We start from the raw sequence: 13,126 nt of genomic DNA on the forward strand, positions 1-13,126 counted from the left end.
GTTCATTGTTGCCGAAATTCATAAGAAAAGAAAAGGAAAAAGAATAGCTAGGTTTCAACACTTGTGATTTTGATTAAGATCAATAACCAAAGAAAACAGAATTAGATCGGGGGAAAACGAAAGTCGTTGAACAGTTGCTCGTTTTCGTTCATTTCTGTACGAGGTAAGTCTATAAACAAATAAATGTATTTGAAATGGTTTTTTTATGCTAATATGTAATTGAATAATGATGAATGATAATATGAGAGTTGAATATGAGATATTCGAGAAAGTATCGACAAAGTTCCGACGTTCGAAAAGCCCGTACGAAGCTTAGGAATAGTTAGGATACATATGTCATGACATAGGATCTGATATGTGTTATCGTGTAAGACCACGTCTGGGACGTTAGCATCGACTTATGATTTACGTGTAAGACCATGTTTGGGATATTGGCATCGTATTTGATTTCGTGTAAGACCCTGTCTGGGACAATGGCATCAATGTTTGATTACATGTAAGACCACGTCTGGGAAGTTGGCATTGTATGTGCTTTCCGAGCTATCTGCATATCTTTATGATCCCGAAAGGTTTAATAGGAATTCTGAGAAAATGAATGATTATATGAGATGTGTATTCGATTCAAGTACGTTTGAATTGTATACTATGTTTGAGAATGAAAGGTAAGTATATATGCAAATGATGATATATGATCTAAGCATGTGAATATATGCTATATGTGCAAATGATTCGAGAATATGTGATTTGTATATGAACAAGAGGTTTGTTTTGGTTATTGGCTACAAAGTATATGTAATTTGATAATGTTTATATGTCTTGAATGATAAGTTTATTTGTATTTGGCTTACTAAGCTTTTGAAAGCTTACTCTGTGTGTTTTTTAAATATTTTATAGATATCGAAGCTACTGGGAGCTCGGGGATCGTCGATGATCGTTACCACACTATCGAACTATATTTTGGTACCTTTTGAAAATGTATATATTAGAATATGGCATGTATAGGCTAGGAGTATTTGGATATGTTTTGTAATATCGTGATATGGTTAGTTTGTGGTTGAACTTATGGTTTGATTTTGGTATATGATATGTGATGCAAATTGTGCTTATATAAAGTGCTTTGAATGGCCAAGAGAGTTGGTCAATTTGGTAAGTTTTTGGAATGTGTCTATTATGGAAATTAGTAAGGTTTTGGCATGGGATTTGATTGTATGATTGAAGATTATGAAACCATATGTTTTGGTATGATTTTGGACTTATAGGATGACATGTTTTGATATGTGTTACAAGCATGAAATTATTGTCAATAATATGGCATGAATGGTGTAAGTTTTGGTATTGAAAATTGGCTGAAATTGTTATACAATTGTACTTGTTTTGGTGCTTGTACTTTGACCCAAATTGGGTGGTAAATTGGCTTTTCAAATGGCCTAATTTTGTCCACACGGGAAGAGACAAGGACGTGTGTTTTAGCCGTGTGCGACACACGGTCATGTCGCACGGCCGTGTGTCTCTTGGGGTAACCTATGATTGTAAGTCAGTCTTGAGCATGGCCAAGGCACACAGGCGTGTGGCTAGCCGTGTGAATAAAGTCAGTTTTGACCACAGTGAAGGTATACGGGTATGTCTTGTGGCCGTATGATTAAGCCAGTATGTATACCCTATTTTGACACGGCCTAGACACACAGGCGTGTCTAAAGCCGTGCGAGGCACACGGCTTGTTCACACGGGCTTGTGACCTATGTAACTTAGAAAAATGCTTAAGTTTCGAAAAATTTTGTATGAGTTTGGCTTAGTCTCAACCCTTTTTTAAAGATGATTAAGGTCTCGTTGACCTATATAAGGGACTCTATAATGATGTTTGACTATGTTTGTAGATGATGATATTGAATTGTTTGCAAATTGTTTTGATTTGTCTGGTAATGCCTTTAACCCTAATTTGGGGATGGATATGGGTTAGGGGTGTTATATTATTTGGTATCAGAGCTAAGGTTTAGTTGATTCTAAGACTAACGTAGCATATGTGAGTCTAGCTATACATGCCATATTTATGAACTGCGATAGTGTGATGAATCCTGACAATGAAAATGTGTTTCAATATAGTAAATGGATCCCAAACGAGCTTTAGCTGACAATATCGGGAGCAATGCGCCTGCTCTCGCGCAAGGGACAGTGCCCTTTGACTCTAGACTGGCTACGAGTGGCCATGATGGAGAGGCTAGATAAGCCTTCTATCAGATGATGAATGATTGGTTACCCAGTACATTAGAACTAATCCGGCTGTTCAACAACCTCCAACCCTGGCTAATCCTCCACAAGTTCCTGCTATGTCACAAGCTAATCCGAATCAGTTGATTAAGCCTCCAGTTGATAAGATCAGAAAATATAGGGCTGAAGAGTTTCGAGCTACCTCTAGTGATGATACTGAGAGAGCCGAGTTCTGATTAGAAAATACAATAAGAGTATTTGATGAATTGTCATTGAATCCCGATGAATGCATAAAATGTACCGTTTCACTTTTGAGAGATACAACATATCAATGGTGGAAGACTTTGATATCTGTTGTTCCGAGGGAACGAGTCACCTAGGATTTCTTCGAAGCTGAATTCTAAACAAGGTCGCATGTTTGTTACAGAATACGAGTTAGAATTTGTAAGATTGAGTCAGTATGCTCGAGAATGTGTATCTACTGAGGCAATAATGTGTAAGAGATTCGAGGATGGCTTGAACGAGGATATATGTTGATTAGTTGGGATTCTTGAGATCAAAGAATTCGTTGTGCTTGTTGATAAACAGTAATTTATACATATTTTTATCCCATGCTTAGCATATTTTTGGATGAATTATCATTGGATTTGCGGAATTTGATGCTCCTAATCCTTTAATTTCATGTTTTATACTTAGGTGAGCATAGGAGAGTAAAAAGAGCGAGGATCGGCCTAAAAACAGAGAAAATGAGACAACATGAGAAATTGACATGGCCTGGACTTCCGTACACGGGTAGACTACACGCCCATGTACTTTCAGCAGACTCTAACACGGCCTGGACCTTCTTACACGGGTAGACCACACGCCCGTGGCTATTCAACAGACTCTAACACGATTTGAAGCACTTGCACACGGGCGTGTCTTTGTCGGGCCCAAGTTTAGTTCTAATCGGAAAATGACACTTTGGAGGATTCTTAGGCATTCTAAAGCCTATATTAACACCCAAGAGGAGCCATTTAAGAGACACATAGAGTAAGAGGTAAGGAATTACTCGAAGGAAGCCGATTGATCCATCTCAGAAGCCAGATTCTCCTTCAAGACTGAAGATCTTCCTTCAATTTTCTTCGGGATTTTTGGGTTTCTTTATGTTTTGTTATCATTATTCTTTTGAGTTGTTTTCTTTTACACATATGAACTAAATCCCCTAAATACCTAAGGGGAATGAAACCTAAGACGGAACTTGTTATAATTTTCTGAATTATATGATAAATACTTAATTTGTTCTTAATTATGTGTTCTTAATTCTTGTTTTAATATTCTAGGATATTGATTCAAGTATTGATGTGCTTATTCAGAGGAGTAAAAGGCCTTGTATAAGAGTAGATCTAGCATAATTAAGCGGATTTGATTGCACCCCTAGACATAGGGCGACATAATTTTACCGGATTAGGGTGAAACCTAATAAGGGAATCCATAGATCGAGTTAATGCAACACTAGGGGTTTTAATTAGAAAGAGATTTTAATTAATCAACCTAGGGTTAGATGTTGTTAGTCTCGAGAGAGATAATAATGTAAATTAGGGATTTCTACGGATCAAGTTAAGTGAATAAATCCTCTGATTCAGAGTCAAATAACAAGTGAAGTCTAGGTGGATTTTTCCTTGGGTATTGTCCAAATCAATCAGTTTTTTTCAAAAGTATTTCCCCAATTTTCTTCTTGTGCATTCTTAGTTTAGTTAATTAATTTAGATAAAACAAACCCCTTTATTTTTAGGTTAGATAATAAAAAGAGAGTTAATATTAATACTTTTAGTTCCTGTGGGTTCGACATTCCGGTCTTGCTATAAACTATACTACTGTTCGATAGGTGCGCTTTCCTTTATCGTGATAATAGTTAGCTTTCAAGTACGATCAATCATAAATTTTAAACTTATCACGAGACATCACATCAAGTTTTTGGCACCGTTGCCAAGGAATTAAGATATTAGGAACACTTAATTTTGATTACTTTAGCCATTTATTCTATTGCAATTTAAATTTTATTTTGATTTTTGTTATTAAATTTTCTTTCTGGCAGGTTTTTATAGTTTATTACTAGAAGAAACCCGTCGGGACCATTACTTTTTGATAGTAAGATCAATCACACAACTCGCAGAAACTAAAGGGAAATAAGGCGAAACCTAACATACACAGAGGAAGAGCAAGAGGACGATATTTCCACCACAACCGAGGAGATGGCTGAAAATCAGGAAAACCCGCTACCTCCTGAAATTGCTGCTGATCTAGTAAATCAAAATCCTGCTCCGCGCACTATGTATGATTATGTAAACCTACTTTAACAGGAACTGATTCGAGTATAGTTAGGCTTGCTGTTGTTGCAAATAATTTTGAACTGAAAACTAACACAATTCAAATGATACAACAGTTTGTTCAGTTTGATGGTTTGCAGGATGAGGATCCAAACACCCACTTAGTGAATTTTCTAGAATTCTACGACACATTTAAAATCAATGGCATGATGCCATTCGCCTTCGGTTATTTCCTTTTTCGTTGAGGAACAAAGCTAAACAGTGGTTGAACTCGTTACCACAAGGGTCAATCACTACTTGGGAACAAATGACTGAAAATTCTTACTTAAATATTTTCCGTTGGCTAAAATAGCTAAATTGAGAAATGATATCTCTTCTTTTGTCCAGATGGATCTAGAAACACTCTATGATGCATGAGAGAGATACAAAGATCTATTGAGAAGGTGCCCTCACCATGGGTTACCTCTATAGCTGCAGGTTCAGACGTTTCATAACGGCTTGAATCCTTCAACCAGACAAATAATTGACGCAGCTGCTGGGGAGACTATAAATAATAAGACACCTGAAGAGACTTATGAATTTATAGAAGAGATGTCACAGAATAATTATCAGTGGCAAGTCATGAGGACAGAGCCGACGAAGGTAGCCGACATTTTTAACGTTGATTTGGTCACCATGCTCTCTAATCAGGTAGAACTTTTGAATAGAAAAATTGATGGTTTACTTGGTTCGTCACAGGTTCACCCAGTAATGCAATGCAATGCAATACAAGTGGAGGTGGAATGAACAATTCATAATACCCATCTATTGGCTACAACATGTAAAGCGAGCAACTAAATTATATGGGTAATAATCATTGACCTCAAAATAATCCTTATAGTAACTCTTACAATGCAAGTTGGGGGAACGACCCAAATTTCTCATGGGGAGGCCAAGGGAATCAGAGACCATCACCCCATCTAGGCTTCCTACAACAACCTTACTAGCAAGAGAAAAATTCGAACCTTGAAGAGATGATGACAAAATTTATTTCAGTAGCGGAAACCCGTTTTCAGAACACTGAACTTGCACTTAAAAATCAACAAGCATCGATCCAAGGGATTGAGAATCAAATTGGATAGCTGGCTAAGATTATTTCAGAGAGACCATCAGGAAGTCTACCTAGTAACACCGAACGCAACCGAGCATGTCAAAGCAGTTACACTAAGGAGTGGGAAAGTGTTAGCGGAATCTGAAAAGAAGCCATTATAAGAAGCTGACAAAAACGAAGGAGAGGGGATAAAAATCGAAAACAATGACAATCCAATGCCAAAGGAATATAAACAACCAATCCCATATCCAGCAAAGTTGAAGAAAGACCGCATGGATGCACAATTCGGTAAATTTCTTGAACTTTTTAAGCAACTGCATATTAACTTACCTTTTGTTGAAGCTATATAGCAGATGCCTACATATGTAAAATTTTTAAAGGAGCTTCTAACAAACAAAAGAAAGTTTGAAGACTTATCTACAGTGGAACTTAATGAGGAGTGCTTGTCCATACTCCAAAGCAAACTGCCAACCAAACTGAAAGATCCAAGAAGTTTTACTATTCCCTTCTTAATTGGCAGTTTGAATGTTGATAAGGCACTAGCTGATTTAGGCGCTAGCATTAATTTGATGCCATATAAAATGTTTAAACAACTTGGTCTTGGGGAACCTAATCCCACTAGGATGAGTATTCAATTAGCTGATAGATCTGTTAAATATCCTAGGAGAATTATAGAGGACGTACTTGTAAAATTAGATAAATTTATATTTCCTATTGATTTCGTTGTGCTTGACATGGTTGAGGATATTGAAGTGCCTTTAATCTTAGGTTGTCCATTTTTAGCCACTGCTAGGGCTATTATTAATATGGGTGATGGTAAATTGGTACTTAGAGTAGGTGACGGAGAGATTAATTTTAAAATTTATGATGCCATGAGATTTTCTAGGGAACAGGATGACTCATGTTATTTTATTGACTCTATTGGTCATGCTACTCAAGATTCTTTTCAGGAAATCGTATGTAAGGACACGTTGGAATTGTGTCTTACCCAAAGAGAGGGGGTCGATGATGATTCTAAGATAGGAACTGAACTAAATTCCAATAAAACCTCCCCAAGACCAGCAGAATATGAGGGTATTAAGGTAAACGATGAACTTAAGCAAAAACCCTCTATTGAAGAACCCCCAACTGGAACTTAAACAATTGCCGAATCACTTGGAATATGCATTCCTTGGAAGTAATTCTACATTATCGGTAATTATTGCGTCGAACTTGCAACCCAATGAGAAAGAGGAATTACTCCAAGTATTAAGAGAGCATAAAAGGGCAAAAGCTTGGAAAATTTCTGACATAAAGGGGATTAGCCCATCTTTTTGCACCCATAAAATTATAATGGAAGATGAATATAAGCCATGTGTGCAAGCCCAAAGACGATTGAACCCCAACATGAAAGAAGTTGTTAAAGCTGAGGTAATTAAATCCTAGATGCTAGAATTATTTATCCTATTTTTGACAGTTCTTGGGTAAGTCTAGTGCAGGTTGTTCCTAAGAAAGGAGGCATGACTGTTGTAGCCAATGAGAAAAGTGAATTACTCTCAACAAGGACAGTCACAGGTTGGAGAGTTTGCATTGACTATAGGAAGCTGAATGATTCCAGGAGAAAAGATCACTTCCCCCTTCTATTCATTGGCCAAATGTTGGAAAAATTATCAAGGCACATGTACTACTGTTTTCTAGACGGACTCTCTAGCTATTTTCAAATCCCAATTGCTCCTGAAGATCAAGAAAAGAAGACATTTACATGTCCATACGGTACGTTTGCATTTCGTAAAATGCCTTTTGGATTATGTAATGCTCCTGCTACTTTTCAGCGCTGCATGATGGCCATTTTTGACGAACTCGTAGAAGACATCATGGAGGTATTTATGGATGATTTCTTAGTTTTCGGTAACTCTTTCCATCTTTGCCTTAAAAATTTAAAACGAGTCCTAATAAGATGTGAGGTGATACGTGATATTCGTGACAGGTTTCAAATATTTATAATGAATCGTTCTTAAAACTAACTATTATCACGATGAAGGTAAGTGTACCTATCGAAAAGTAGTATAGCTTTAGCAAGACCGAATTATCGAACCCAAAGGAACTAAAAGTACTAGTATCAACTTTCTTTTTATTATCTAGCCTAAAAAATAAAAGGGTTTTGTTTATATAACTAATTAATTAAACTAAGAAATCATAGAAAAGAAATTTGGGGAAAATATTTTTTGGACAATTCGATTGATTAAGACAATACCTAAGGAAAAATCCACCTTGACTTTACTTGTTATTTGACTCTGAATAGGAACGATTTATTCATTCTACTTGTTCCATAGAGATCCCTAAGTTATATTATTATCTCTCTCGAGACTAACAACGTCTAACCCTTGATTGAATAATTGAAGTCTCTTTCTATTTAACGCCCTAGGGTTACATTAACTCGATCTATGGATCCCCTTATTAGGTTTCACCCTAATCCTACAAAATCTTGTATAAACAAACCTTGACACCATTAACTGGGGAAACAAACCTTGTGCTTAACTGGGGAAAATGTCACTTTATGGTTCAAGAAGGTATTGTGTTAGGACAAAAAATTTCTAGTAAAAGGATTGAGGTTGATAAATCTAAAGTTGAAACCATTAAAAAACTACCTCCCCCTAATTCAGTTAAGGCTATTAGAAGCTTCTTAGGACATGCTGGGTTTTATAGAAGATTTATTAAAGACTTTTCTAAAATAGCTAAGCTTTTGACTAAATTACCTTTAAAAGATGTACCTTTTAATTTCGAATAGGAATATTTAGAAGCATTTAATACTTTAAAGGATAAATTGATTAAAGCTCCAATTATAATTGCACTTGATTAGAATTCACCTTTCGAACTAATGTGCGGTGCAAGTGATTTTGCAGTAGGTGCAGTTTTGGGACAGCGAAGAGATAAACATTTTCAACCTATCTATTATGATAACAAAACTTTGACAGTCGCACAAGAAAACTGCACAACCATGGAGAAAGAACTGCTAGCTGTGGTTTTTGCATTCGATAAATTTAGGCTATATCTAATATTGTCTAGAGTTGTTATTTATACTGACCATTCTGCTATGCGCTACCTTTTAACTAATACTGATGCAAAACCTCGACTCATTTGATGGATTTTGTTACTACAAGAATTTGACTTGGAGATTAAGGATAAGAAATGAGCTGAAAATCTTGCGGCTGATCATCTTTCCAGGCCTGAAAATTAAAGTACCAAAGAGCTAGATGAAGTTGAAATAAATGATTCATTCCCTGAAGAACAATTTTTTGCTATATCCGATTCTGAGGAACTTTGGTTTGCAGACATTGTAAATTTTTTAGTCGCTATCATTATCCCAAAAGGGTTGACACATCAACAAAAGAAGCGATTCTTTACTGATATGAAAAACTACTTTTGGGAAGACTCTTTCCTTTTCCGTATATGTACAGATCAAGTCATTAGGAGATGTGTTACAAGGACAGAAGCATTGAAGATTTTGGAACATTGCCACTCAGGACTGACTGGAGGACATTATAGTGGAAATAAGACCGCACATAAAATACTCGAATCAGGTTTTTATTAGGCCACTCTATTTAAAGATGCCAACATGTATGTTACTTCTTGTGACAAATGCCAACAGACAAGTAATATGTCTAAACGTGATGAGCTTCAAACATATATGCTTTTCTGTGAAATATTTGACGTTTGGGGTATCGACCTCATGGGTCCATTCCCTAGTTCATTTGGGAATAAATACGTCTTAGTAGCTGTTGATTATATGTCCAAATGGGTTGAAGCCCAAGCTTTACCTACTAATGATGCTAGAGTAGTTGTATGATTGCTTAAGAAACTCTTCTCTTGATTTGGAACACCTAGAGCAATTATCAGTGATAGGGGTACTCATTTTTGTAATGCCCAATTTGATAAGACCCTTAAGAGATACGTAGTTCACCACAGAACAGCTACCCCTTACCACCCTCAAACTAGTGGTCAAGTAGAACTAGCAAACCAATAGTTTAAACGCATCCTAGAAAAGACAATAGAATTAAACAGGAAGGATTAAAGGATGAAAGTAGATGATGCTTTATGGGCTTATAGAACTGCTTTTAAGACCCCCATAGAAACATTACCTTACAGACTTGTTTGTGGAAAAAGTTGTCATCTACCATTTGAGTTAGAACACAAGGCATTCTGGGCTATAAAATTTCTAAGCCTTGATCCCGAACTTGCAGGTGAAAACAGGTTAATGCAGTTGAACGAGTTAGATGAGTGGCAAACCAATGCATATGAAAATTCATGCCTATACAAGAAAGCAACGAAGTGCCGCCACGACGCTCGTTTAAGACAATGCAAGCAATTTAAAGTTGGAGATCTTGTCCTGTTGTATAACTCGAGGCTCAAATTGTTCATTGCAAAGCTTAAATCACGATGGTCAGGTCTTTTCGTAGTCCAAAATGTCTTTCCATATGGCACTGTAGAGGTAAGTCACCCATTACAAGGCACTTTCAAGGTAAATGAACATCACCTCAAACTTTACAACGGTGAGAATTTTCAAGACGATATAGAGGAGCTATGGCTCCACGAACTTCCCTAAATGTACCCACAAGGTAGAGTCAAGATTAGACTCTAAATAAGCGCTTCTTAGAAGACAACCCAAGCACTAACCTCACTAAATAGGGTTCAATTTTTCTTTGACGATTCATATTTTAACTGCAGGAAATTTTGACATTTGACAAGGGCGAACACGGCCTAACCCACGGGTGTGTCTTAGGCCATGCTCATACCACGGGTGGTGGCTCGGTCGTGTGATACGGCCGTGTAAAAACAGAGTAAAATTTTTCCCCAACACGGGATTCGATACGTTACAATGACCATGCGACATAGCCCTGGGAAATCCTGCCAAATCAACACGGGCGTGTGACACGCCCGTGTCTATAAGCTGTGGTCGAAACTACCAAAATGACACGGACATGGGCACGTATACACGAGCGTGGGAGAAGCGAACGAGTTAACACGGGCATACAACACGCCTGTGGCCACCACCTGTGGTTGAAACTGTCATAATGACACGGCCATGTGCACCAACACGCCCCGAAGAACGCGGGCGTGCGTATTTTACTATTATTTTTATTTTTATTTTTGTTTCTATTTTATTTCAAATTCCATTGTTTCTTATTTATTTTTGACGACTTCCGTTTTATATTCTGCTCATCCCTATGGTTATTATCAAATTACTTCCTCAGAATTCTTCCTTCCATAAGCCTTACCTACAATACTCGCTCTTGCTAATCCAAGGATTTCATCAACTATTTCAGGAAGTTTCACCTCTCGTCCTATCTTATGATCTTATATCTATTTATCTTTGTACATTGAGGACAATGTACATCTTAAGTGTGAGAGGGTGATTATTTATATCATTATCAAAAACATCCCTGAATTCTGTCTTATTCTCACGTAACTCACTCATATCACTATTAGAATGAATTTTGATCAATTTATGATTTTTATTGATATGTCTTGAATTAAAACATAGACATTTATGCATTGATTGTTTAAATTTTAAGGAATTAGAGAATCAAGCATGATAAGTTGATTTTTCAGAATTAAAAATTTTAGGTTGTTTCCCCAAGTTTAGTTATTATCTTGAGTTGAAATTCACAGGTTGAAACATCAAAAAGTCATAATTTTTGTGAGATCTTGAGCCTTTAGAGCATCTATTATTTCGTTCATGCTCACTTTTATTATTGCTATGAGTGCGTCAATATTGATTTGTTATTCTAGAACTTTCTTGGATTATGCATGTCAAGACCATACCATTGATTTGATATTTCGAGATGATAAGGGCACTTAGGTTTAACCCACTTATTCCATAAAAGCCTACCTTCGTAATTAGCCCCTAGTGAACCCTCTTGAGCCTAACAAACCGTTCATTGATTTACCCTCAATATTAACCCATGACCCATCATTGTTGAAATCCCCTCAATTAATTTGATCCCTATTTTTGTCGAGATTTGAATTGAATAAATCGCTTAGCTATGTTTTATTTTTGATAATTAGCAAAGTTCTATATTACTTGGTTTGTTCTTAAAAAAAATATACATTCTTACATATTAGTAGTAATTCGTTATTTAGAGCTTAAGTATTTAATTCCATATTCTGAGAGGAAAAGCTAAACTCTAGGATCATCTAATTAGGAATGTAATTTGTCAATTTAGTATTTTTTCTAGTTAGGTAAATTTTCAATTCAATCTCGATTCTAACCTTCTTTTTCAGCTTGTGACCACACCCCCTAACCAAAGTTACGTTACAACCCTCCAAAGTCCTTTTGACTGATGTATCATCTCAATACATAGTGGTGGAGATTTGATTTTCACGCAAGCCTATGGTTATAACTTTTCATATTGACTGATGAGTGCTTAATTTGTTGTCCTTGAACACCTCGAGTGATTTGAGTGAATCTTTAGTGAGGATGTTGAATTTTGTGATATTTTGAATCAAAAGTGATTACTTAGATGAGGGGAGACATCTATGTTTTCGTAGTAAAATGCTCAACATAGAATGTTTGAAACTTTGATGTTCTTCTAGTTGAATTTTCAATGTGTGATTACCTATGGTTTATTTTGAGATATTATTAATAGGAATTATAAGTTGAGAAAAATGAATTCTTAATTGTGAATTGAGGATTTTGCTTGAGGACATGCAAACGCTTAAGTGTGGGGGTATTTGATAAACCGTAATTTATACATATTTTTATCCCATGCTTAGCATATTTTTGGATGAATTATCATTGGATTTACGGGATTTGATGCTCCTAATCCTTTAATTTCATGTTTTATACTTAGGTGAGAATAGGAGAATAAAAAGAGCGAGAATCGAGCCAAAAATGGAGAAAATGGGCCAACATGAGAAATCGACACGGCCTGGACTTCTGTACACGGGTAGACCACACACTCGTGTAGTTTCGACAGACTCTAACACGGCCTGGACCTTCTTACACGGGTAGACCACACGCCCGTGGCTATTCATCAGACTCTGACACGATTTGAAGCACTTTCATCAAACTTTGGAGGATTCTTAGGCATTCTAAAGCCTATATTAACACCCAAGAGGAGGCATTTAAGAGACACACAGAGTAGGAGGCAAGGAATTACTCGAAGGATGCCGATTGATCCATCTCAGAAGCCGGATTCTCCTTCAAGACTAAAGATCTTCCTTCAATTTCCTTCGGGATTTTTAGGTTTCTTTATGTTTTGTTATCATTATTCTTTTGAGATGTTTTCTTTTACACATATGAACTAAATCCCCTAAATACCTAAGGGGAATGAAACCTAAGACGGAACTTGTTATTATTTTCTGAATTATATGATAAATACTTGTTTTGTTCTTAATTATGTGTTCTTAATTCTTGTTTTAATATTCTAGGATATTGATTCAAGTATTGATGTGCTTATTCAGAGGAGAAAAAGTCCCTGTCTAAGAGTAGATCTAGCATAATTAAGTGGAGTTGATTGCACTCCTAGACATAGGGCGACAT

At 36.4% G+C, this 13,126-nt stretch overlaps 1 non-coding gene across 1 annotated transcript; it reads right to left on the minus strand.

Moving 5' to 3' along the window:
- Positions 1–4,868: 4,868 nt before the first annotated feature.
- On the minus strand, positions 4,869–4,975 carry LOC121204010 (small nucleolar RNA R71). The gene has a single exon (XR_005898938.1). It is a non-coding gene; the product is annotated as a small nucleolar RNA R71 (small nucleolar RNA).
- Positions 4,976–13,126: the final 8,151 nt, after the last annotated feature.

The sequence above is a fragment of the Gossypium hirsutum genome, chromosome A07 (genome assembly GCF_007990345.1).
Source record: "Gossypium hirsutum isolate 1008001.06 chromosome A07, Gossypium_hirsutum_v2.1, whole genome shotgun sequence".
Lineage (NCBI taxonomy): Eukaryota > Viridiplantae > Streptophyta > Magnoliopsida > Malvales > Malvaceae > Gossypium > Gossypium hirsutum.